Here is a 27635-nt window from a genome sequence, read left to right on the forward strand (position 1 = left end):
GAACGCAGCGAGGCTGTGGAACGTGCACCGAAGCGACCATGCACACTTCGCCTTGCCAAGTGGAATCTGCAGAGTTCTCAGTCAGGCGGGAGCACTACCATGAATCTTCTCTCCAACTCTATTTTTTTCTATATATGTTCGTTAGAATTTTTCCTGAGATTTATTAATGGAGTCATCAAAGAGGAAGAAGTAGGTTTAAACCGCGATTTACGTATAGTCTAGTTGGATGGATGGTGGAACTTTATTAAATATAGTCCTGAGAGACGCGACTAGCGCGCAGTGGGCTTCTCCCACGTTGGGACGGGCAGGCTTAGCCTGACCGCCGCATCGTGGGCTCTCTGGACGGCCCAAAGCTGATCCCCCTTGTTGGGGCTTCTGATGGCGGAGCTCCACTTGGCTGGGTCGGCTTGTTCACTGCCCAGTAACGAGGGGCATCGCCAGAGCATATGCTCTAAGTTAGCTATTTCCCCACAAAGGGGACACGAGCTGCTAGTGTAAGTATCCGGGTAAATTTTGTGAAATAAGGCCAGATTTGGATATGAATCAGTCTGCAGGAGTCTAAGCGTCATGGCCTGGGCTCTGTGTAGTTTTCTGTGAGGAGGGGGGTAGACCCTCCTGCCTAGGTAGAAGTGCTGCGTAACTTCATTGTATGTGGTGGGCTGATCTCTATTGTCCAACGTCGTGGGCTGGGGAGAACCTCCGTGGGCGCGGAACGTCATACCTCGCGCCTTGGAGTGGGCCAGCTCGTTGAGGTTGGTGGGGCCTCTTTCAAAATGACCCATGTGAGCAGGGAACCACGTTAAGATGTGGTTAGAGATGTCTTTTTCACCGAGAATACGGCGTGCTTCCTTGGCGATTGCGCCGACGGCGAAGGCACGGACGGCTGCCCGTGAGTCGCTGTATACGTTCGCGCGCTTCTCGTCGAGGAGAGCGACGGCGATGGCCACCTGCTCGGCAGCGCTCGAGGAGGAACATTCAATCGATGCGGCGTTGATGACCGAACCAGCTTGGTCGACCGAGACCACTGCGTATTTGTTGCTGTTCCCGTACTTGGCCGCGTCGACAAAACAGCTCTCCCCAGGGACCTCTGCTACACTGCGGAGGATCGCCGCTGCCCTGGCCCGTCTTCTTCCCGTGTTTCGCAGCGGGTGCATATTGCGCGGAATGGGGGAAACAATGATTTGTTCACGTTGTCTTCTTGGCAATCCCTGGTAATTGTCGTCCACTGTGGTGGACGGGATACCCATGGCCATCAGGAGTCGCCTCCCAGCCTTCGTGCCCGAGAGTCTGATGACCTGTGCCCTCTCCTGTGCCTCCGCAATCTCCTCGAGTGTATTGTGCATTCCCAGCTGTAGGAGTCGTTCCGTCTGCGTGTAGTTCGGGATACCAAGAGCGCTCTTGATGCCTCTCCGGGTCATGGCGTTTAATTTATCCCGCTCAGCCCTCCTCCAGACATGCATGGCCGCGACGTAGGTAAAGTGGCACAGTAAGAACGCGTGGATAAGCCTGACCAGGTTGTCTTCTGCAAGACCACTGCGTCTGTTGGCGACCCTCCTGATAAGGCCGATGGTGCTGTCAGTCTTTTTTGCGAGCCGGAGGATCGTTTGGCTATTGGTGCCCGACGACTCCACGATCATACCGAGGATGCGGATCGACGCGACCCTAGGGATTATGTCCCCACTCTTCGTATGCAGGTTGATGTCACTCTCTGCCAGGGGCTTCCAGTCTTTTGGCTTGCGTCCCCGCCTGCTGGGTCTATACAAAAGCAGCTCTGATTTACACGGTGAGCAACTGAGGCCCGTGTCCTGCAGAAAGGACTCTGTGTAGTCGATGGCTTCCTGGAGGGCAGATTCAGTGTGCCCGTCGCTGCCTCCAGCACACCAGATCGTTATGTCGTCCGCGTAAACAGTATGTCCGATGCCTTGAATCTTGCCCAGACCCTCCGATAGACCAACCATGGCGATGTTGAACAATAGCGGTGAAATCACGGACCCTTGCGGGGTGCCCCTATTGCTCAGTGCCATTTTGTCCGCTTCGATCTCGCCGACCTTGAGCAGGGCGCGGCGTCCCTCGAGGAAAGATCGAACGAAAGCATGGAAGGCCGCGCCCAGGCCTAGGTTCGAGATTGAGTCGAGAATGAACGAGTGATGTATATTATCAAAAGCCTTCTCTAGGTCAAGACCGAGAATGGCCCTCGTGTCTCGGTTGTTACTGTCGAGTATCTGAGTCTTGATGAGCCTCATAGCGTCCTGAGTTGAAAGACCTGGCCTAAGTCCCACCATATTGTGAGGAAACAGCTCGTTTTCCTCGATAAACCCTGTGATTCTGTTGTGGATGACGTGCTCTGCCACCTTCCCCACACAGGATGTAAGAGAGATAGGCCGTAGGCTTTCCAAGCTCGCTGGCTTGCCGGGCTTAGGAAAGAGGATGACCTGCGCAATCTTCCACTGCTCAGGGACTGCGCCCTCCTTCCATATACGGTTGATTTCGTCCGCGAGAAACTCGACCGACTCGTCCTCGAGGTTTCTGAGTGCCTTGTTTGTTACACCATCCGGGCCTGGCGTGGATATACCGTTGAGATCATGTAGAGCTCTCCGGATCTCCTCGATGGTGAATGGTTCGTCCAGAGTGGAGTTTGGTTTCCCACTGTATTCGGTGTAGGCGCCGCCATCGCTCGTTTTCAGAGGCAGGTACTTTTTTGCAAGATAATCCAGGACTTCCTCCTCCGTTGATGACCTCGTGGCTTCGTGGAGGGTCTTGGCCAGTACTCTTGTCTGATTTGATTTGGTTCCGGTCTCGTCAAGGAGGTGTTTTAGAAGATTCCACTTGCCCCGCGTCCGCACCTGACCATCGATCGAATTACAGATATCATCCCACTGCTGTCTTGACAGCGTTTGGCAGTGTTCTTTTATCACCTTGTTGACCTCGGCAATTTTCTTCCGGAGCCTGCGATTGAGGCGCTGGCCCTTCCATCTCTCGAGGAGTGACTGCTTAGCTTCGAGAAGGTGCGCAAGTCGGCTGTCCATCTTCTCTGTCTGCAAGTCTGTCTGCACCATCTTGGTGGACTCCCGGACATCCTGCATAACTGATTCGGTCCACTGTTCTAGGCCTTCCGGCTTCTCTCCATGGTCTGCTCGTTCTCGGCGGATTTTGCTGAACTAGTTGATGCAGCAGTTTCAGATTCTCGCCCCTTCGTTGTTCCGTGCAGGAAAGTGCACAAATAAGGAACGATATTACCGTTAGGGTAGAAGTTCTTTTAATGCGTTCGATTGAACAGTTATTTTACCAACACGAGTGGCAGTTCGTGCATTTAAAGTCACAACATCACGAGAGAGGAAAAGGAAAGGAATGGAGGCCTGCCAAACGCACTTTTCTCTTCCTGCCCTGCACATGCGGGAAAGGGTTAAAGGATAAAAAAAATAATAAAGAAACAAGGAGAGAACACTCACTGCCACTTAATCCGAAAGTTCCATCCTTGAAGAAGACAAGTCCACTTGTCGAAACGTCGGCTCGAGCACCCACCCCCTGTTTACGGATTTTTTCATCGCAAGCTTCCATATTTCACTTCCTGCTGTTTTTTTTTTTATTAATCCGAAGGGGCATATTAACGTCACGTTGAGCCCCTCAGGTCCGTAAAGTCAGTTTCTAAGCTTGAGATCTGGTGTTCTCGGCGTGGGGACGTATGTTGGATGGCCACTGTATCGTCAAGCAATGTCACAATATTAAATTGAATTGGACGATAAAGCTTCCCAAATCACAGCACATGGGATGTGAAAGACAGCACAGTTGAGAGCTCTAGATTATTGCCAATAATGCAAGGTTCTTTAACGTGTACCTGAAACAAGGTAGACGGACTTGCACCATTATTCTCTATCGCAATTTGGCCGCCGTGGATGGCAGTAGAACTCGTGACCTCTAGCACTGAAGCGGAATGCCATAATCGCTGAACGTACGTCGGGCGTGTTCACTATGACAATATTAGGCGTCCGGCAATGACAGCAGTTGCGCTTCAGTTACTTATGCCTAAGTAAAGCGGCGAAGCCTCACTACGAAGCACGCGGCTAACTGGCTTTGTTCTTCACATCAAAGCAATGCGGCTAAGCTTAATGACCAGGAATACCTTGTTGGATATTAGAGGGCTTGTTAACCTCAATACCTTTCCTTTTTTAAGGCGAAAGCCTTAGATTCCTCATCAAACACGAAAATTGACCGTCGGTGGCGTAAACACGATTGATGCTAAATATCAACCCGTGAGGACGTCACAGACCACCAAATTTTGTGACGTCAGCATGACATCACTACGACGGCATCGACTGAGAAGAAAAAGGAGCTGGCTTTCGCCTTCGAGTCGTCTTAGTCGAATGCATAAGGGGCCCTGTGAGTTTTTTCTTTAACTTCTCTGAAGGTACAAGTCAAGGAGGTTAAACAGAAGAGTGTTTCGCTGGCTACCACTGGCGTTGCCGGGATGCGGAGGAGGGGTGGTTCCCCCCGCCCCTCCCACCGAGGTGCTTAAATTTGTCATGTATATATACACAAGCACATTTACAAACGTACACGCGAACATACATAAAGGGCTGTCGAACCCCCCCCCCTCCTCCCCCGAAAAAGTTTTGGCGGAGATAAGGGAGGGAGGAATGAAGAGAGAGAGGAGGGAAGGAAAGAAGCAAATGCTCCAAGGTTTATGTTGGGAAACGCATAGAAGTGATCCACGCCAGACGAGTTTGCATTACAGCAGGGAGGTAAGGTCCATGTAAGGAGATGTGGAGCGTTGCACAGTGCACGGCTGCGCCGCCGATGTCTTAGCGGAGGTCGTAGCGGATGCACGGAGAGGAAGTGCTGCCGCCGCGGTGTGACGACACTGCAGCTGCAAACTCAACTAGAGACAAGCATCGTGTTTGTCGCGTCACCGTGTAAGCCACGGATGTGGAAAGTGTCTGCGCCCCATGCAATGTGGGCATACGTGTAACTGCCGCGACATTATTCACACATATACGGCGGCAACACGCGTCGCGCTTACTTCAGAAAGCCTAAAAACGGATATAGCTTGGAAGCACAAAGACGAAAACGACAAAGATCTATAATCGGTAAATCGTGTGGGAAAATAAATATTGAGAAGGAGCGAACATGGCGAGTGAGCGTGTCGAAATGGGTATGACGCTTGTGAAGGGACGGAGTGATGCGTTTTTGTATGTATATTAAAACAAAGGGCAGGCGTCGCCACAAACTCATAACGAGCGTCATCGCTTGAAACAACAATAAAGAAGCCGAAGCGGCTTTTAAGCTTACTCACTCGAAAAGATCATCCGGTATTAGTTGAGTGCTTTGTAGTCATGCAGAATTATCAGTGGTACTATCGATACTATCGATAGTTCAGTCAATATCGAACTATCGATGGCGAAAAAAAAATCATCCATAGCGCTATCGATAACTAATTTGATAGTACTACCGATAGTATAAAATCAACCGCGTGAACTCATTGCAGCATAAACTTCGTTCCCCAAATGTGTGGGGCAGGCTGAAAGGCAAGAAAGTTTACATGCTTGCGCTCCTTCACCAGAATTGTTGGCTGACAAATGACAATTAAGTTGAATTATTCAGGTGTACAGTAAACGATATCGTTACTTCTGACGATACTGTGCGGTTTCAAAATTATATTGCATCTTGTGATTTCAAAATAAAAATATCAACAACTAGGTTTGTTAATTGCAAGGCGTAAATTGTTACTTTTGAGTATGAAATTATTGATAGACATATTACCGCATTTTTACTGCAGAAATAGTTTTTATTTCGCCAAAAAATTGCTCACAAATTAAGTGAGCCGAGTATTGCTGATAGTACGCTATCGCAAATGCTTTTTGACAATATCGCCGGTCAGCAACTGCATAATTATTCACAGCGCCATTGATAAGTAGTGTCGGTAGTAATACTACCGATGGTACTATCGATTGCACTATCGATAATGCTATCGATAATTTCTTTACACTATCGATTGTTCAAAAAAGACTATCGATGCTATCGATAGTCGATTTTCTGATAGTTTTGCATCACTAGTACTTTGCCCCACTGATCAAATTCTGCTGTGGCCGGTGTCGTTCTGGTGATCTGCCTAAAAAGAATATCTTTTTTTTTTTAAAAAGAATGCTGCTAGAAGAATTAGTCGGAAAACTCACTTCTCTGCCAATTAATTTCAAATGCGTGTGCAAAGGTTGATGTAATTAAAATATGGCCAAGTCATTTCCACTGAAATTCAGCTTCCTGTTAAACACAGAAGTTAAATAAAAAAGGGAAGTACCACAGCTTTAATCTATTCTGAAGCGATGTCCTTTCACGTCATACCATTTTGTGATTTTGATTGTTAAAATATACTATTCGCTGCCATTAAACGCCAAATAATGGGATGGGAGCTCCGTCAGTCTGCTGTTGTGCAACTTGTTTCCCGCACATTTCTTTCTTTTTCTGCATAAAAAATAAGGAAAAGGAAAGCAACGTCAGACGTGAAAAGCTACGAAACTTTTAAATGACTCTATCGGGCACCCTGAATGCTGCATAGCTAAAACCGGGAGGTGCACACGAAAATAGGACATGGGAGCTCCGGATTTCGTTTAACCGGAAGGGGTTTCGCAAACCTGCGTCAACTAAGCGAAGAAAGGGATGTGTTTGCTAACGGACACGGGGCCACCTCATACTGCGACCACCGCACAACTGTCTGACTTGCAGAGGCTGACGCCCTGAATTATTCCTAGAAACTGCAACCCTGTTCGTCCAAGGCGTTGGTGGGCGGCCGTTATCATTGGCCTGAAGCACACGTCTAGACTGCAGTGTGAACGTACTTCAAATGACAACTTGCAGCACCGTGGCCCAACGGAAAGCCACAAATAGAGCATTTCAGACGTCAAGTCTATAGTCGGTGCAAAGCTAAGGCGTATGCATTGTCGCTGTAAGCAGCCTTACGAAATGTCTTTACGGCATGCCTGGAACATTCCTTGTCCTGTTTCTTTCATATTTTTACGTCTTATCCTCTTTCGATTATTGGACAATTTAACGTTTTCAGAGAAGCCAACGACAAAGCGGTTGCCAAAATTTCCAATTTCGTCGAAAAAAATTAGTCGGCAACTCGGTGAAACCGCGGAGAAAACAAGTTGGTTATGATCGCAGAATAACAATTCAGCATTGGTCATACAAGAAGAGTAACACTGAAAAAAACGAGACCAGTATTCACTTAAACTCGTTTAACCCTTTCCATCCCGAGTTTAAAGTAGAACAAATTTTTTTATGTTCTTTTCTAGTTAAGAGGCTATTGAAAAGCATGCAATAAAATAACGGAGACGGTAAGCGCAATAGTTTTCACGGGAGAAGTATGTCCGGTATACTGGTCACTGGTATTTATTTCTTGCACTTGTGGGTACACAGCTCCGGCTTCTTTCTTGAAAGAATGTTGCTTTTGGTCTTGCCACACGGTTAATTGGCTTAGAAAAAACAACAACTGTTAGTTTTGACACGAGGAAAAGAAAAAAAAGTTTAGCATAGCTAACTGCCGCATAGCACTATGAAGGAAAAAAAAGAAACTTAGGAGGGAGAGCGCTTAGCGTCCACAAGCCAACCGCCTCTGACGCCGCTACCTCCTCATGCTCATCGTAGAATTCTCAACATGCTCCTGTCTCATGTTTTGTGGCTGGGCTTCAAGAATGTGACGTGACGTTCCCTCCTAGATTTTTTTTGGCCCCATGCCTAGCTATGTTTTGCTGCGTAAGCCACACGCTTGCGCAGCAAAACATAGTTTTCGATATAATTACCTTACAGTTGGCAGGATTGAGACATTTGCGCTTGTTTCGCACGTGTTACGTCACATCGATGCGTGATATGTTTATCTTTCTTCGCATCTTTGTCATGTGCTTTTAATTGTTGTATCAGTAACTGCCGGTAACTGTGGTTACAAATCAACATGGCAGCGCCCATGCAGACGCGACCGCCCGCTTCTCTCCGAAAAAAAATAAATAACTCCGAAAAACACCCTCCGAATTTCCAAAAAAAATTAACTCCGAAAACACGACGCCCTAAATATAGGGCATACAAGAAGGTGCAAAGCTAATGACACAAACAGACGCGGTGTGTGTTTGTGTGTAAACACAAGCTCTGCAAACACACATACCCAGCCTTGTGTATGAGTCATTCGCGTTGTCACGTCTTGGATGCGCAATACCTTTGGATGCCCTGAACTAGACAATCGGAAGTCATGATAACCAGATTACGATGCCGTGCGCCTCCGGTAAATCTATATACACAGGGCTGGTCTGGTGATATGGCCCGTGTGTCAGTTCTCTTTAGAAATATAATCAACAAGGCATTATTATTTGTCATGTCGCCGCTATATATTACAACGAAAAAAAAAAAAGCTTCTTGATATTCCGTATGCTAATATGGGACTGAACTTTTAGACACTGTACTTCGGTGCTTCAGTTATGGGCTTACAGAAATGTTTTTGATTATGTTTGTGGTTTCATTCGAGAAACAAAACGAATACGACTGCAAATTCCTACCTGTATAAGTATTCTTGCAGTAGTAATGAATAAAAAACGCCAGGCCTGCGCTGAAACTGCAGCACAGACACAGCGAAAGCTGGAAGAGCGGCGTTTCTAGAGCCCGTTGTAAGCTCTCTTGGGGCTACAATACAAGTAAACTAGAAAGGTACCCACTACGCCATAAATCACAATTTTTGTGAAGTTGGGAAGCACCTACTAAGCCATTATTCGTCATTCTGCGGAGAAGCGAGGCAGCAGCTACACGTCTGTAAGGCATTATGTGCACTTTGTTGACGCGACGACTGATGACGATGAAGAATTATGGCTCAGCCCTTTGTAATGGGTTGGAAGCTTTAAACGGCCCACCAGTTATGTAATTTGCATTGGGTGACGCTCGGTCGCTATTTCCCTATCCCGTCATGCTGTATAACATACGCTGACGTGGGAGAGAGACGGGGGGAAGGGGGCGAAGAACTTTGCTGAGGCCCCGAGGAAATGGATCATGCGCTTATGGGCTACCTTGGCAACCAATACAAGTGCACTTGCGAGGAACCCACTACGCTATAAATCATTGTAATTTTACTGAGACCCCGAGGAAATGGATCATGCGCTTATGGGCTTCATTGGCTACCAATACAAGTGCCCTTGCAAGGAACCCACTACGCTATAAATCATTGAAATTTTTTTAGAAGTAGGGCAGCAGGCACTGTGCCATTTTTCGTCATTCTGCGGAGAGCCGTGGTACCTGCTAAACGCATGTAAGGCTATATGCGCACTTTGTTGATGCTACGCCTGATGACGACGAAGAATTATGGCGAGCCCTTTGTAATGGGTTGGAAGCATTCAACAACCTACTCGTTGCGCAATTCGCATTGCGTGACGCCTGGTTACCGAATTCGTGTTGTGCGACGCTTGGTGCTTATTTTACTCTTCTACCACGCTATACTGCATATGCTAATGTGGTTCCTTCCCGACATGAAGCCTGTATAGGACCTTTTTGCAAAGCAGTTTCAAGCACCGGCATGGCTCAGAGGTTGAATACTGAGCTCCCACGCAGAGGGCCCAGGTTCGAACCTCGTTCCATCCTGGAATTTTTTCTTATTTCGAGCGATACTGGTTAGAGCACTGCACGGGCCCGGGCCGGCCCGAAAGCCCGGGCCCGGCCCGGCCCGCGGGCCGGGCCGGGCCGGGTAAGGGGTTCTTGGATCGGGCCCGGGCCGGGCTCGGGCCCTTGGTCTTCGGGCTCGGGTCGGGCTCGGGCCTGAGCCAGGCCCGTATTAGGCCCGGGTCTCATACGTATAGGTGTAATTGCGTGTGTACGTTTTGTGGCTTTGTTTTTTGTTGTTTTGTGGGGTTTAACTTCCCGAAGCGACCCAGGCTATATGAGACGCCGTCGTTTAGGGCTCCGGTAATTTAAACCACCTGGAGTGCATTGGCGTGCATAGAAGTTGCACAGTACAAGACGTCTACAATTTTGCTCCATCGGTAAGCTACATGGGATTTCAAGAAACGCCTAATATAAATTTCCGCCATTATAGTTAGTGAAAGACGTTCTTGGGTACCGTGTAAGGAAAACAACGGTAAACTGCCTAGATTAGTGTGTATAAGATGTGCGCGTTTGTATCTAGAGAAACATTTCGACTATGCAGCTACGCTCGCATGCCCGTAGACTGGCCAACGCGACTTGTGAGTCATTAGTATCTCAGGAGCTGTCTTTCGTGCATTTTAATTGCAAGATCCCAGGGCAAACGCCGTTGTTGATTTCCCATTACTAGTGGCGATGCGCCAGACCATAGAGACACTCGTTTCCTCGAGTGGCGGTGACGGTGGCGGTGACTCGGGAAGAAGGGTGGGACAAAGAGGCTTGTTGTTTGAACACGAAAACGTAGTGTAGGTTGGGTGCAGTTGCCTGCCGAGGAGTCAACACGACAGCTTTAATTTATGTAACACTGCCCAGCCTGGCGTATTCCTCCCAGAAGCAGATAGAGCACGTTTTTTTTCCCCATTGCATTGTGCAATAGATGAGGTTTGCAGGAGACTTGCCACTTTTACTCAACAGCCCTAGCTCGTTTGCAGTTGATGTAGACTCAATTTAAAAATGTCTGCCATGCTCTTTTCGCCACTTAGGTATTATATTTTGTAGTTGTTCTTTGAAATGCAAAAATGAGATTGCGTGGTTAGCACTGCGTGCGTACATGAAAGAGCCAGCTAGGACTCCAATTATATTTTATATTGCCCTGCAATCATTTCGCAAGAGTGTTACGCGCGTAATTCACCGAAAGTATACACAGTACCGGTGAAAGTTGTGACACTGAAAGAAGTTCCTAAAACAATCTCTAGAAAATATCTTGTGTGCGGCAGGTATCTTCACAATAACCGAAGGTTGGACAGTGCCTCCTTATGCTCAAGGCATAACTAGCTGAACGGGCCGGGCCGGGCCGGGCCGGGCCCAAACCTTCGGGCCCGGGCCGGGTACGGGCCACATTTAGGAACACCGGGCCGGGCTCGGGCGGGCCGGAGCATGGCGTTTTCGGGCCGGGCCGGGCCCGGGCCGGAAAAATCGGCCCGTGCAGTGCTCTAATACTGGTTACGCACACCGGCGGCAGCGGCGGCGGCGGCGGCGGCGGCGGACAACTACGGCGCCAAAAACGGCCGGTGAAATGATCTCATAACAGCTTTCGCTGTAATTACAAAATGAAAGGTTGGGTTACACTTTAGTACCATTGTTCTAATCTCTCTTCAGTATAACCGCTTAGCTGTCTACTCCTGAATGCACAAGTAAATAATTACGTTGCGCTCTCTGCTTTATATGTTTGCTTTTCTTTTCTGTTTAATCATTATTCAGTCTTCCGACTATTTAAAAATTCATATCAACACTTCTGGCTCGTACCCCAGTGTGGGTACGAGCCAAGTAAATCATCATCATCGTCATCATCACGAGCTACACGCGCAGTGCCGCTGGCGAGCGCTCCGCGAACAGCCGTGCACGCAAGGACGAGCGCCGAGCAAGACTTCAGACACCGGTACAACGTTCTCGCGGTTGACGACTGGCAGCGTGTCGAGTAGCCAGGGTCGAACAGTTGTAGGTCGTCAGTCGTCAGTCAGAGGAAGAAACAACACCCGAAAAGAGAGAATCGACAATATGTCGCCAAGAAGATTCAAGGCGCCGACTCAGGAGACCCTGCCGTCCACCTCACGTATACTGACGTGGAGTCGAGCAAGAAGAGTGGCTTCGGAAGAGCCTTGCAGGCCTGCGTCGTCATCAGCCGGGCTGGCCTCGCCGACTGAGCCTAGTGTTCGAATGTCCCGAGCAAAGGCGACTCGGAGAACCCCCGCAGGGGACGCCATTAGCCACGCCAAGTGCCCATCGTCAAAAAGACGAATCGAGCAAAGCGCCATCAAGCACTGTCGATCGACGTGCGCGTCCTCTGCCAGCACAAATGGCCAGATGAGGTATGATGTCAACGAAGCAAGTTCCTGCAGGAACATCAGGCGCAAACGTGACACCCAGAGCACCGACCCCAAGTCTCCGACCACAAGGCTCCGACAGCCAAGGCTCCGACCATCGAACCTCACGCCTTCGATCGGCGACAAAGACGTATTCTGTGCCAAGACGGTACGAACTCGCCTGTCTACAGCCCGGGCTACGGCAACTGCAAGTGGTAAGAAGAGGAAGGAAGCCTTGGGCCGGTCTCAAGGCAAACCACGAGCATTACGCATAGAGAAGCTACCCGGGATCACGTTAGATGACAGCCTGTCAGCCCACCAGTGGTCCAGTCATACGGCACCCATAAGTCATGCTGAGGAAATGCGCCGGCATCAGGCACGTCATGATATCAATGTAGGCAGTACCGGTGAAATAGAGCGCGAACACCCATCTACACGGGACACATCTCCTCGTCGCTTTAAGAAGCGAAAACAGAAGTTGCCGGACGAGGCTCTTCACCGAGCCAGAAGCGGAGATGGCAGCGTCGACAGCTTCCAGTCTTCTAACCATAGTCAAGTTCGCTTTATTTTGGACATTCGCAGCCTGGGGGCTTCTTGTTAATGTCGACTTAGTGCCCTGCCGCGAACAGTACAGCTCGAGCTTTTCTGCTAACGTCTTCGCGCAGTGCAAATGAACATGCGATCACAGGCTGACAAACACGACGTCGCCTGATCAATTTATGGGCTATGCTTTGATATTAAAGAATTTTTACCGACTTGTACATTACTACGCGCCTCAGAACCGCCCTAGAGATCTCAAATTATGTCTTGGGCTGTTATGTACTTCAGAATAGCAATCATATGCCAGCCTTTACAAGTGCTTTTGGACCTATAGGAGTTCATTCCAACGAAAGCATATGAGCATCGATATCGGAGTATTTCCTTCATTAGATTTTGATATCTGCGGAGACCGCCTATAAGGAGTGCGAATATCTAGGGTATTCTTGTGCATCATTCGCCTAGTATAATTTTTTTCCCATAAATACAGGGTCGACCACGTTTGTGGGAACAACCTCATTAGTGGGAACACCACCATAACAACACTTACATTACATTGTGGTAACGTGCATCATATGACACCTAATGATAACGTAGAAAAGCGATATGTAGCAAAGAAACTGAGTAATGGGTTGCGCTCTCGAGCGCCTTCTAGTGGGTCGTCCTCTTTGGCTTCTCCTGAAAGAACGCCGCTCGCGCTGAGTACATGTTTCTGCCTTGACTGTCGCCATTGCGTGTTGCCACTGAGTGCCGTCAAATAAACGTCTTAACAAATTGGTGGAGAGGGCTGTGCCGTCACAACAACTTCGGTCCTCGTTCGATGCCCCTGGCGCTTCCATCCCGTACCTTGCCAGCTTCCACGCCTCAAGACGCTGCCCAGCAAATGCCTCCGCCTGCACCGACCTCATGTCCCAGTGTCCCTCGTATCCGCAACCCCCTTCACTCGCGCAGATGGTACCGACGTGGAGGACTGGCTCGTGATTTACGAGCGCGTGAGTGTCCCCAATAAATGGGACGAGTCGGGAAAATTGACCAGCTTGGTTTTCTACGTCGCGGGTGTGGAAGCCCTGTGGTACAACAACCACGCATCAGATTTTACGACGTGGTCCGACTTCAAGACCGCCATTATCAACGTGTTTGGCCGCCCTGCCGTTCGTAAGCTGCACGCCGAACAGCGCTTACGTGAACGAGCTCAGCAGGCCGGTGAATCATTCACCAGCTACATCGAAAACGTCCTCGATATGTGTAAGAAAGCTGACGCCACCATGTCCGGATCTAACAAGGTCAGGCACATTATGAAAGGCATCGACGACGATGCCTTCACCATGCTGCTCGCCAAAAACCCCAGCACAGTGGCAGAGGTCATAACGCTCTGCCAAAGCTATGAGGATAATAATATCTGGGGTTTAACGTCCCAAAACCACGATATGATTACGAGGGACGCCGTAGTGGAGGGCTCCGGAAATTTCGACCACCTGGAGTTCTTTAACGTGCACCTAAGTCTAAGTACACGGGCCTCAAACATTTTCGCCTCCATCGAAAATGCAGCCGCCGCGGCCGAGATTCGATCCCGCGACCTTCGTGTCAGCAGTCATGCGCCATAGCCACTAGACCACCGTGGCGGGGCTCCGCATGGCCTAATGAAAAGCTTAATTAACAGTTCCTCTGTAATACCTTCAAACAATGATTATACCTAGACAAGTATTTAATTCGTGCATGAATTTGTCCGACAGCATGTTCACGGCCAGCGGCCATACGCTACGACAGTCACCAACTAATCTCGGATATCTTGGTACTGTCTGTCGGATGCCAGCGGTCGCGTTTCACTTGGGCCTCCCATTTTTTACGAGAGAATCGAAACATCCGTTGGCCTTTCGCATGTGAAACAGTACACAGTGGCACACAGCAGCGTGTCATAGCGGTCAAAGAACTCATGTAACACCAACGCGTTTGCAGCACCGTCCCCGTGCTAACCACTGCACTCCGCCTGACACTGTAGAACTAATATGGCTCCCCGCGAAGAAACGGAGGCGCGGAGTGGGTCAAAAGGTGTCTCCACCCTGGAAGTGGAGGCGCTGGCAACGACGCACCCTATGAATATCCGCAATTGCATCCTAGTGTCCAGTGTACTGGACAAAAATACATTCTCGCATTGCGAAAAACCTTCCGATTACAAAGGCTCCCTTTTCACAACACTGTTTCAAGAGGACATAAGTTAGCTCGCATGACTTAAAATATTTTAATTGCGCGAAGATAGCTCCTAAATTAATTTTGCATACTTAAGCACGCCAACCGCGCGAGCTTCCTCGTGGACGACGCCTTTACACTGACGCTTCTCCATAAGAATATGCGTCCGAGGAGAAACGTACACTACAGTAAAAAAAGATATTGCTCGCCTCGTAGAGAAGCAGCAGCAGTGATTTCGGTTCCAATTTCGCCTTTGCTAGCTTTTCTGCACCGCTTTTTCTTATGTCCAGTACACTGGTCGCGGGGTTGGAAAAGCTATATATCTATCTATCTATCTATATATATATATATATATATATATATATATATATATATATATATATATAGATATATATATATATATATATCTAATATATATATATATATATATACAGGGTGTTTCAGAAAATGTGAACTATGTCAAAAATCATCAAAACTCAGAGATATGCGATGTTTGTTCGATATCTTCACAATTACTTCTGGGTGATTCCACGAGAGATCGAACATGCCTGTCCGGTCGACATTGTTGTTTTGCCCGGGTTTTTATATGTTATGTGGGCACATTCAAAGTGCACGGAACCAAAAATTTTATTTCCAAGAAACGCTTCCAGCGCGACAAAAAAATATTTGAAGGTGGCGGCGCGGGCCTCCCGTTTACAGCGAAAGCTGTTATGAGATCATTTCACCGGCCGTTTTTGGCGCCGTAGTTGTCCGCCGCCGCCGCCGCCGCCGCCGCCGCGGTGTCCGTAACCAGTATCGCTCGAAATAAGAAAAAAAACTAAATAAGAAAAAAATTCCAGGATGGAACGGGGTTCGAACCCGGGCCCTCAGCGTGGGAGCCCGGTATTCAACCTCTGAGCCATGCCGGTGCTTGAAACTGCTTTGGCAAACAGGTCCTATACAAGCTTCATGTCGGGAAGGAACCACATTAGCATATGTAATATAGCGTGGTAGAAGAGTAAAATAAGCACCAAGCGTCGCACAACGCGAATTCTGTAACCCAGGCGTCACACAATGCGAATTGCGCAACGAGTAGGTTGTGAAAGGCTTCCAACCCATTACAAAGAGCTCTGCCATAATTCTTCGTCTCATCAGGCACAGCATCAACAAAGTGCTCATAATGCCTTACATTCGTTTAGCAGGTACCACGGCTCTCCGTAAAAATGACGAAAAATGGCACCGTGCCTGCTGCCCTACTTCTCAAAAATTATAATTATTTAGAGCGTAGTGGGTTCCTCGCAAGTGCACTGTATTGGTTGCCAAGGAAGCCCATAAGCGCGATGCCATTTCCTCGGTGTCTCAGTAAAATTACAATGATTTATAGCGTATTGGTTCCTCGCAAGTGCACTTGTATGGTTGCCAAGGAAGCCCATAAGCGCATGATCCATTCCTCGGGGTCTCAGTAAAGTTCTTCGCCCCCCCCCCCGTCTCTCTCCCACGTCAACGTATGTTATACAGCATGATGGGAGAGAGAAAATAGCGAGCGGGCGTCACCCAGTGCAAATTACATAACTGGGGGCCGTTTAAAGCTTCCCAACCCATTACAAAGGGCTGAGCCATAATTCTTCATCGTCATCAGTCGTCGCGTCAACAAAGTGCACATAATGCCTTACAGACGTGTAGCTGGTGCTTCGCTTCTCCGCAGAATGACGAATAATGGCTTAGTAGGTGCTTCCTAACTTCACAAAAATTGTGATTTATGGCGTAGTGGGTACCTTTCTAGTGTACTTGTATTGTATCCCCAAGAGAGCTTACAACGCCGCCTCTTCCAGCTTTCGCTGTGACTGTGCTGCGGTTTCAGCGCAGGCCTGGCGTTTTTTGCTCACTGCAATGTTTCCGGATTTCACGGCCGAATTTAACGCGAACTATAATTGATGTGCCGAAAAATTCTTGTGCTGGTTTTAATACGCATTACTGTGAATTACATGCATGCTTTTTTTATGCCGTCCTCAAAAGGAAGAAAATGTAAAAAAATGGCAAACACGGCCGAAATCAAGAAAGTGTACTAAGTTTGAGGCGCCTTAGCGCCTTTCCTATTTCGAACAGAAACTTCAAAACATTGTCAATATAGAAAAGAGCCTCTGCAACATTTATACGGAAGACCATTTTCCTTCGGGCAGCAAAAAAAAAAAAAAAAACAAAAAACAAAAAAAGTAGTTAAAGAAGCGAGCTTTTCAAAAAAGGTCATTTTCAAAAAATAAAATAAAAACTCCGGTCTCAATTTTGACGGCAATTTTTTATCGAAGAAAGCTTGTGTCAGTGAACACACCGTTTTAATATCATATGTTTTCATTTGCTTTGTTCACGAGCTATAACGGGCCAAAATGACCCTTGCTCTGTGTGCTTGCTCACTTCAGTGCGACTGATGGTTGTGATCAGCTTGCATTGTTCTCAAATCTGTTTTAATTATTTCCCTGCAGTAAAACATTGTTCTGGTGGCTTTTCGTCAAGAAAAATGTGTTCTCATATTTCATTTGTGTCTAGCGTGTGCGAAAGTGGGCTGCTGCCGCTCTGTAAAGGGCTAACGCGTAGGCAGTTTGCAGCTTACAACCTCCACTTACCCCGCCATTATTAGCTAATCAGAAGCACGCGAGACACCGCGAGCACATAGTTTAGGTGACTTTGTCTCAAACTCTCCTTGCACACCAAACAAACCATCTGTATGCAGCGAAGGCAAGCTTAATCCGTAACTAAATGCCACAATCAGCATGCACGCTGTTATGCACTTGCTTTCTCACTGCCTGCTTGCTTGCCTTCCATTATGTACACTGTAGGCTGTAACCATCTTTCCCTTTCGACATACACTGTTCCTCAAAACATTTATAAAAAGTTAGCTCAATCATTTTCGAGCCGTTGTTTCACTTCCGCTGTCACATGTTTTCGGCGTCGCAGATAACGTCTTCCTGTACCATCTCAATCTTTACCTCAGCGTTTCAGCAGCCAGAAAACGTGCGGTGCAGCATGATTAGGCCATAAGTGGCCGAAGCTGACCAATTTATGATGTTTTGTCGGCACTTTACTAAAGTGCTTTGCCACGTCGAGAACAGCGGAGGTCACCGGTGGCGCCAGACGGACATTATCCTTAGTTTTGACAACGAGTGTGGCCTACAAATTAATTATCACAGCCCAAGCGCTTAGACACCCTTGGCCATAAAAATGTGAAACCGTGAGCAGTTCTGGAAACTCATCCATGACAGCTGCGCAGATGTGAGATAATGTTTGCGGCGCCGTTCAGTATAAACGTTTGGACTTGGCCTAGTTGTTCACTACACGCGATGCGCGCGGCCCATGGCTACGTCCGAGTATACAGTGCCAATTATTTACGCGTTCACAAAAAGAAGATTGCTGAGAAAAAACATTTTCGTTGCGCAAATTTCTTTTCCTGTTATTTTTGTTGTTGCCTACCTCCAGAAGCTACTGTCATAGGCTGAGGATCTTCGCGACACCTGCGAGATCTGCTAGCATTGCTTTACACGCCTCAAGAAAAACCTGTCTACATCTAACCGCGATGAGGTAGACCAGGCATTTCTTCAGGATGAGGAAGCGATTGATATCTTGAACAGGCGCGCCCACCTTTCCTCTGACGCTTGTAGGCGAGGTTGTAGGCTGTAAACTGTGTACGCGTTAGCCCTTTAGAGTGCGGTAGCAGCCCACTTTCGCACACGCTAGACACAAATAAAATCTGAGAACATTTTCTTGACGAAAAGCCACCAGAGCAAAGTTTTACTGCAGGGAAATAATTAAAACTGAGATTTGCGCACAATGCAAGCTGATCACAACCATCAGTCGCACTGAAGTGAGCAGGCACACAGAGCAAGGGTAATTTTCGCCCGTTATATCTCGTGAACAAAGCAAATGAAAACATATGATATTAAAACCGTGTGTTCACTGACACAAGCGCTCTTCGATAAAAAATTGTAGTCAAAATTGAGACCGGTGTTTTTTTTATTTTATTTTTTGAAAAATTCGTTTCTTTAGCTATTTTTTTCTTTTTTTCGCTGCCCGAAGGAAAATGATCTTCCGTTTAAATGTTGCAACGGCTCTTTTCTATATTCGACAATGTTTTGAAGTTTCTGTTCGAAATAGGAAAGGCGCCAAGGCGCCTCAAACTTAGCACACTTTCTTGATTTCGGCCGTGTTTGCCATTTTTCACATTTTCTTCTTTTTGAGGAAGGCATAGAAAAGCATGGATGTAATTCACAGTAATGCTTATTAGAACCGGCACAAGAATTTTTCGGCACATCGTTTATAGTTCACGTTAAATTCGGCCGTGAAATCCGAACACATTGCAGTGAGCAAAACAGGAGGCCCGCGCCCGCCACCATCAAATATTCTTTTTTGTTGCGCTGGGAGCGTTTCTCGGAAATAAAATTTTCGGTTCCGTGCACTTTGAATGTGCCCACATAACATATAAAAAAACCCAGGCAAAACAAGAATGTCGACCGGACAGGTATGTTCGAATCTCTTGTGGAATCACCCTTCTGTAGCCGCAGGCAGCTTAATACGGCTAAAGACATCATTTGGGACAGTAATTAAGAAAGCTGAATTATTTAAGTTTTTAGTTTGTGGAGTTAGGCGGTTATGTCTAATGGGAGAATTGAAGTGCTTCATGGGAAGAACCCATTTCAGCTTTGACATTTCGAAAAAGCGGCCTCGAGTAATAATTGCGAAGTAATGAAATTTAACTATTTTCAACGGCGAAACCTAAACAGAAACGTGAAAGAGTGCAACTGCCATATTCTTCTGAGACGTGCCGAATGAGTGAGCGACGTTTTTGTAACGGCTTGCATCTTAAGATAGTTAAAGACATCACTTGGGACAGTTATTAAGAAAATAAAGTTAAATAACTTTTTAATTAGTTTCGTTAGGTGGTCATGTCAAATGGGAGAATAGAAGTTCTTCATACAAAGAACCAATCCCAGCTTGGAGATATAGAAAAAGCGGCCTCTATTCATTATTGTGGCTAATACCCCTGTCACACGGGCACCCGCTAACTCCGTGCAACTCCCTCGTCGTTACGTCAACGGAGATGCGGTCCGTGTCACACGGTCTCCCTTACGCCAAGGAAGTTAAACGGAGCGTTTCGCAAAGGGATTTCGGTGATCTCCATCAGCGGCGGAATGGAGTGCACTCGTCCCCAGTAATCTGTAGTTGCGGAGAAAACCGCAAACACAAAACAGCCGCAGTCAACACAATAATGAATTTTATTAATATTGAAAGTTATTTCACTGCATATTCAAGTCATAACGTGCGTTTAACGAAGAAAAAAAAAACGCGTGTAAGTGCACATACTCTCCGCACCATGCCTCGCGAAAAGTAGTCGTGCCGCCATTTTGAATAAGTGTCTCCGAGTCCGTGTGCACCGTTGTGTTTACGTCTGTGTATCTCGTTCCGTTCTTATTGCGGTGCTGTTCATTATACTTCAGCACTACCAATAGTCATAGCAGTCGAATGAAGCGGGTTTTCTTTCTTCGTCGACGCCGGCACTCGTACTGGTAGTACATGCCGGCTGTTGTGGGAGCCATCCGCAGCAAAGGCTTCGTGGACTGGACGTGAGACCATGGGCATCGGCAGGATTTTGCCTTGGGGCGTGCAAACCCGTGTTACATAGCGGCTGGGGGAAGGGGGGAAAGAGAGAGAGAGCTGGCATAGCTTGGGTTGGGGGCAAGTGCCGGTGTGGCTTGAGGGGAGCAAGTGCCCCTTTTGCACCCCCTGCCTACGCCCATGCGTGAGACCGATATTGGAAAGGACAACATGATCTTGGTGGTAGTGCAACTTCAGAGCTTGATGACAACTTGCAGTGTGTTTGACAATCGGCACGCGTAGCGAAGACGCGTAGCAATGCAAATGAACAGTGTTGCCAGCACTCCTGTCAAAATTACTGTCAACATGTTTCTGTGATAAAGACAATTTTTTTGTATCGACGTGATTAGATTATACTTTTATAATCGCACGTACCACTGAGAATGTTTTCAGCGTGATTAGACGCGAAATTTTGCATGCAGGCTATAGGTAGAGCAGCGCCTAATGGACCCCTTGCGGCTTCTGTCCAAAGCTCGTAAAACCGCCGTGTGACATGGGCACAACTCCATCTCCGTCGAACTCCCTCATGGAGTTTTACATTGATGGAGTTTAACGAAGTTCGGTGGTGGCCGTGTGACATGGGTATTAATGAGCTTCAACCAAATTCAACGGCTTTCGCCGTTCGGTTTGATCAGCTCAAGACAGTAAAATATCTGTAACTTTCGCCAAATGTTGCGTCACCTCCGTGTCGTGCGCTTCACAGCTTCGCGGTTTATCCACCTGCACAGAGTGGAATGGCTCATGAATTTTTTGTATTTTTTTATCGTATTGGTGCGATTGTAGTTTTAGATATTTGCGAGCAATAGCATGTTTACTGTAGGTAATGTAGATGATCTAAAAGTTATTTTCTCGTATTTCGTAACCCTTTAGTATACCATGTTTATATAGCATCTCCCTGTAATGGTGAAAGATTTAGAAATAAACAGTACGAAAAGCGTTATATGCTCAATTAGTTAATTCTTGAAGACTAGGAAAGCTAGGTATTAGGAGGAGATCAGCGAAATTGCATTGTCCAAGGAACGGAAACTTTATTGTCAAATCAATGAGACTCGAGTCCGGCGTCTTTTTATCGGTCCAAACTAAAGGCTTTTATTGGAAGCTAATGGGCAGTTACATAGTGTGCCGAAAAAGCCCTCCATCAGCCTCTATATATGCACAGCCTTCACCGAGTCACCACATTTTCTGTCGCGTTTCGCAGCATGCATCGAGCAACGGTGCGACACACATGCGCTATTTTAGGCTTTAGACATACGGCCGTTGTCTTCGCCTCGGCGTAGACATGATCCTCAATGCATCTCCATGAAAAAAATTCTAGCGGAGTCAAATGTGGTGACCTAGCGGGCCAAGCTATAGGTCCCAGGCGGCCAATTCATTTCTCTGAAAATTCTCTGTCGAGCAACGTTCGAGCCTGCGCTAGTGGAATGTTACAGGTGAAGTCACTCAGTGGGCCATTTAGTATCTTCCTGACGTTGCGTTCGTCGGTGACTGTTCCTTTAAAAAAGAGTGTGTTATTATTATTGCCGTCTGTTGATTATATTGCCGTCTGTGTTATTAATATTGCGACCTGTTTAGTCGATTTCTGTGCGATACGTTCAACGTGCGTTTGAGGGCATGCTATAGTCGCTTACAACCTATAAGAATAAAAATATAAACTCCGCCTACAGCCATTTCTGTCCCACCCCGAAAGAACTTGTATAGAAGTCCCATCCAATTGCATTTGCTTATTTCGATGACGTCAAGCACACTTCGCGTGCGTCAGGTAGGTGACTTTCCCATTTAGACACATGTTCGTGTCACTTGTTTTCGGTCAAAAACGTGAACTTCCTGGCAAATTTCAGCAACGATTCCAATATCACTGCTCGGACAAACTTAATATTTTAAATAGCGACGACGAACTTCTAATTCTCAATATCCGTAGTATTTGCATGAGTATATAGAAAAAGCGCTTACGGTCATAATGGAAACCACCTAGCGCTATTATCTTGCACAGATGAATGGCAGGTGCGGCGCACTTCTGGTGGTGGATCTTGAATTTAATGTGAGGTTAGGCGGTATTCACGGGTATTTTTTTAAAAATATCCTACAATATAAAGAAAGGCTGAAAAAAAATTAAGACAGGGCTGTTATGTTAGCATAGATGAAATAATCCGGCATTTGTGAACAAGCGCTACAACTTTTGCACATTTAAGGTTTTTTTCGCTAGAGTTACTACATAAAAGTTAATTAAGCCGTCTTGTTATTTACCCAGCTTGATAGACTTGAAAAAAATATCATGACGTGCTGCCATATTATTCAGATTCAGAACAATACTGCGTTAATAAGACACGCGTAGCGCCTACACTTTTTTTTTCGTACTTGCGCAACTTAGCTGAAACACCTTGCATATGCAGACCATAAGCTATATGAACCCGCCACGGTGGTCTAGTGGTTATGGTGCTCGACTGCTGACCCACAGGTCGCGGGATCGAATCCCGGCCGCGGCGGCCGCATTTTCGATGGAGGCGAAAATGCTTGAGGTCTGTGTACTTAGATTTAGGTGCACGTTAAAGAACCCCAGGTGGTCGAAATTTCCGGAGCTCTCCACTACGGCGTCTCTCGTAATTATATCGTGGTTGGGGGACGTTAAATCCCAACAATTATTATAAGCTATATGAACGATCGATTTTACAAGATTGATCTGTGCGCCTGTGCTTCATATATGCGTACAGTCATGAGCAATGTGAAAGAGAACATCAAGTTCTGGTTTAAGCAACGATTACTTGCATTAATTGTGCCGATACGAATGTAACGCACTGATTTTCAAGAGATACCTTTTCGCTCGAGCAATTAGCGTCATGAACACTCTCGCGCTTGCCATGTCGTTTAGCCACGTGGCACGTAAATATCTCTTTAAAAAGAGTATGTACGTATGCTAAATAATAATAATAATAATAATAAGAATAAGAATAATCAATCAATCAGTCAATCAATCAATCATTTATTTAACATCCCCAGGAACAACCGCGAAGTCTTTGTGCTGGCGCACGCAAAAATAAAACAATAAAAATGAGCAATACAGTACAAACAGCCATCAGAAGAAAATCCAAGTAAAAAGAGCAAACACGCATAGACAAAAATAAAACATGAACACTAAAGGGGAAGAATGTAACAAGACAACACGAGAAATATTAAAGGGAAATTAAAAATAATGTTGCATATACACAACTATGCGGAGAGCTTGCTGAAAGACGGCGAGGGGAAGAATTTCTACATTGTGCAAAATTATGTTAAAACAGTGCGAAGCTCGAATGAAAACAATGACTGGGGACTATGAAAAACATCAAGATATAAAGAAAATTAACATTATAGAGACTTTGTACTCTGTGAACAGTAGAGTGTTGGAAGAAGCAGGCGTTCACTTGAAACGGTCTATTCTCTCTGGTTAACTTACACGTGATTAGAAAATTAACACAACCGAGAAGTACAGGGCAGGATATCATACCGTGAACTAGCTTGTAAAGAAATAATAGGTCAGCACGATTTCGTCGGCAGTAAAGTGATGGCAACGATAATAATCCAACAGTATTTGAACAAGATCCAGAGTCATTTCTAGCGAAGCGATGGTTATATATGCTTAGGAATATTTTATAGACTCGTTCAATGGTGTTGCTGTTGGATTGAACAATGCCATTCCAGATCATGGAAGCATACTCAAGTTGAGGAAGACATATTGCGGTGTACAATTCGTGGAAGGCTGTAGGAGAATTGAATGCTCGAGAGATTTCGCAAACACAGCCGAGAGAACGAAGGCCCCGCATAGCAGCACGTTTAGTTAGAGCAGGAAATCTGAACGTGTTGGGAAAAAGAACACCAAGATCACTGATCTCATAAACCTTACATAACGATACGGTATTGACAGAGTATGGAAATGACACGATAGATGTTTTGCGAGTGATACTCATGAATGTGGTATTTGAGGTATTCAGCGAGAAATTATTGCTGTTGCATCATTCGGAAAAAGAACACAAATTTAACTGCGGCAAACGACTGTCGTTAACTGAATAAATTTCCTTAAATATCTTGATGCCATCGGCATGCAAGAGGAAAGGAGAATTGCGAATTGCAAAAGAAACATGATTAACGTAAATTAAATAATGAGTGGACTTAATACCAGACCTTGAGGGACCCCAATAGTCACTTTGTACAAAGAAGACCTTTGGCCATTTACGGCAACGTAAAGGAAGGAAGGAAGAAACAAGCGGAAAGACAGGGAGGTTAGCCAGTTCTTCGACCGGCTGGCTACCCTGTGCTGGGGGGAAGGGGTAAGGGGATAAAAGATGATAGAAGAGAGATGGTAAAAAAAAAAAACATAACATAACAACATAGCAACATAACATGATCTATTAAACATATAGCTATGCAGAGGATTTACAAACTGTAGCGAAGCGTTCCTACTCTGTAATGGGTCGTCCTCTCGAGCGCCTTCTAGTGGGTCGTCCTCTTCTTTGAGAGCACGCCCCTCGTGCAGAGAGTCGGCCCCGCTTTGACTGTCGCTGTCGTGCGCCGCTAATAAACGGCTTGACAATTTGGTGGAAAGTGCTGTTCCCTTTAAACAACTACGGTCCCCATTCGATGCCCTTGGAGCTTCGTTCCCGTACCGTGCCTGCTACCATGACTCAAGACGCCGCCCAGCAAACGCCTCCTCTTGCACAGACGCCATGTCCAGGTGTCCCCCGCATCCGCGACCCTCCCGTTTTCACCGGCGCCGATGGCACCGACGTCGAGGACTGGCTCGCGATTTACGAGCGTGTCAGTGTCCCCAATAAATGGGACGAGGCAGGAAACTGAGCAACCTCGTTTTCTACCTCGCGTGTGTGGCAAGCCTATGGTACAACAACCACGCATCCGATTTCACTACGTGGTCCGCTTTCAAGACCGCCATCATCGGCGTGTTTGGCCGCCCTGCCGTTCGGAAGCTGCAAGCCGAACAGCGTTTACGTGAACGAGCCCAGCAGTCCGGCGAGTCTTTCACGAGCTACATTGAAGACGTGCTCGACTTGTGCAAGAAAGCCAACACGACCATGTCTGAAGCCGACAAGATCCGGAACGTCATGAAAGGCATCGACGACGATGCCTTCACCGTGCTACTCGCCAAAAACCCTCGCACTGTAACAGAGGTCATCACACTGTGCCAAAGCTACGAGGAGCTGCGCCGGCAGCGGCTGATGACGCGTCGACCTCCATCAAGCGACGCCTATCTCCCTGGCTTGTCGGCCGTGTCGGACCACTCCGTCTTACTCGCCGAGATCAAGTCATTTGTGCGCGAGGAAATTGCCCGGCAGTTCTCTCTACTGGCCTTCTCTCACTCGCACGATGTTGTACAGCCGTCGACCACACTGCTGCCTCCCCTACGCCGGGCTGTTGAGTAGGAAATCGCGGAGGTCATGCCGGAATACCACCAGCCCCCTCCGGCGCCTGCGCCGCTCAGTTACGCGCAAATTTTAGCCAGGCCGCCCCCAGCGCTCCCTGTGGTGCCCCGCTAACATACGCCGGAGCCGTCGCCAGGCCTCAGGCCTTCGAAGCGAGTGGGCCGGCTGCGTACGCCGACATCATCCATACGCCCCGACTGCAGCCCACCATGCACTCGTCATATCAGCAGCCGCCCCGTCCCTCGCGTCCTGCGACGTGGATGGGACCTAGCCCTGCAAACCGATGGCGCACTTCCGACAACCGCCCGATCTGCTTTGCGTGCGGTTGCGCCGGTCACGTCGCCCGCTATTTCAATCGCGTGCAGCCGCCTCGAGTCGGATCAGCCGTCACCAACCAGTCCAGCCGCCCATATTACGACCCGCCGCCGCCTATGTCACCGACGTCACGCCCAGGTCCAGCTACCCGTCTTTTCACCGTCCCCACGACGCCGCTCACTGTCACCGATGCGGCCTCGTCCGGCCGCACAAGACCAGGAAAACTAGTCGTCGCAGTCCAAGAGGCAAGGGCTGCGACGCTATCGAACTGCCAAAGCCCTCAGCAAAGCCCGTCAACCGTAGTAGACGTGTATGTAGAAGTGTGCGCACATCGGCCCTTGTAGACACTGGAGCTGCCGTATCCGTTATGGACGCTAAATTTAGCCGAGTACTACGAAAAGTGACGACGCCACTTTCCGGGCTTTCCCTCCGTACAGCCAGCGCCCAAAGTATTCACCCGACAGCGCGGTGTGCACAGCCCGTGTCATCATTCAGGACGCTCTGTACGCCGTCGAATTCATCATAATTTCTTCATGCTGTCACGACGTCATCCTGGCATGGGATTTTCTCGCCCGTCACGCCGCCGTAATTCGTTGCGCACCAGCCGAAATAGAGCTCTCACCATTCTCAGATTTGACACTGATGGACAGTCCACCGGCTGCGACCAAGGTACTCGTCAAAGACGACACCACAGTTCCTGCAAACTCGTCAACGGCTGTGTCAGTCTATTGCACCGGTCTCGCCGACGCCGTTGCACTCCTGTCTCTATCTGACCGCGTTTTCATTAGAAAAGGCTTGTTGGTGCCATTTGCGACCGTGCAAGTCATTCAGGGCGACACCGATATTTTTGTTACGAACCCATCCCCGTACATTGTTAGGTTGGTGCGAGGGGAATGTCTCGGCAGAGCGTAAGCCCTCGAAGACGCACAAGTTATGGACGCACCGGGTGGCACCTACTGCGCCAGCTCCCGTTCGCTCAGTGCTGTTTCCCCATCTGATTCGTCACCCTCTGTTGTATTTGGTTCCTCGATTGCCGACAACCTTACGTCGGTCGAGCGTTCCCAGTTTACGCCTGTTGGAAGAATTTCGTTCTTCGTTCGATGTCGCGCAAACATCTCTCGGCCGCACGTCTGCTGTCACGCATCATATCGACACTGGCGCCCAACCACCACTGCGACAACGTCCATATCGCGTGTCGCCAACAGAGCGACGTGTAATTAACGAGCAAGTCGAAGACATGCTTCGCCGCGATGTTATTCGACCCTCAAACAGCCCGTGGGCGTCTCCTGTCGTTCTCGTTGCGAAGAAGGACGGCTCTGTGCAGTTCTGTGTGGACTACCGACAACTCAATATGATCACCCGTAAGGACGTTTATCCCTTACCTTACCTCGAATAGACGTCGCCATTGACAGCCTGCAAGGAGCAGAGTTCTTTTCATCGCTCGATTTGCGCTCAGGGTACTGGCAAGTCCCCATGGCTGATGACGCTCGACCGAAGACAGCGTTTGTCACACCCGACGGCTTGTACGAATTCAACGTCATGCCGTTTGGGCTGTGCAATCCGCCCGCGACCTTTGAGCGCATGATGGATACCGTTCTGC

At 47.7% G+C, this 27635-nt stretch overlaps 1 protein-coding gene across 2 annotated transcripts in view; it reads right to left on the reverse strand.

The window, feature by feature from the left end:
- LOC119396732 (filamin-A) overlaps positions 1 to 27635 on the reverse strand; it is a 154552-nt gene that overhangs the window by 73990 nt on the left and 52927 nt on the right. The gene's annotated exons all lie outside the window — the stretch shown is intronic.

This window comes from Rhipicephalus sanguineus, chromosome 6 (assembly GCF_013339695.2).
Source record: "Rhipicephalus sanguineus isolate Rsan-2018 chromosome 6, BIME_Rsan_1.4, whole genome shotgun sequence".
Classification (NCBI taxonomy): Eukaryota; Metazoa; Arthropoda; class Arachnida; order Ixodida; family Ixodidae; genus Rhipicephalus; species Rhipicephalus sanguineus.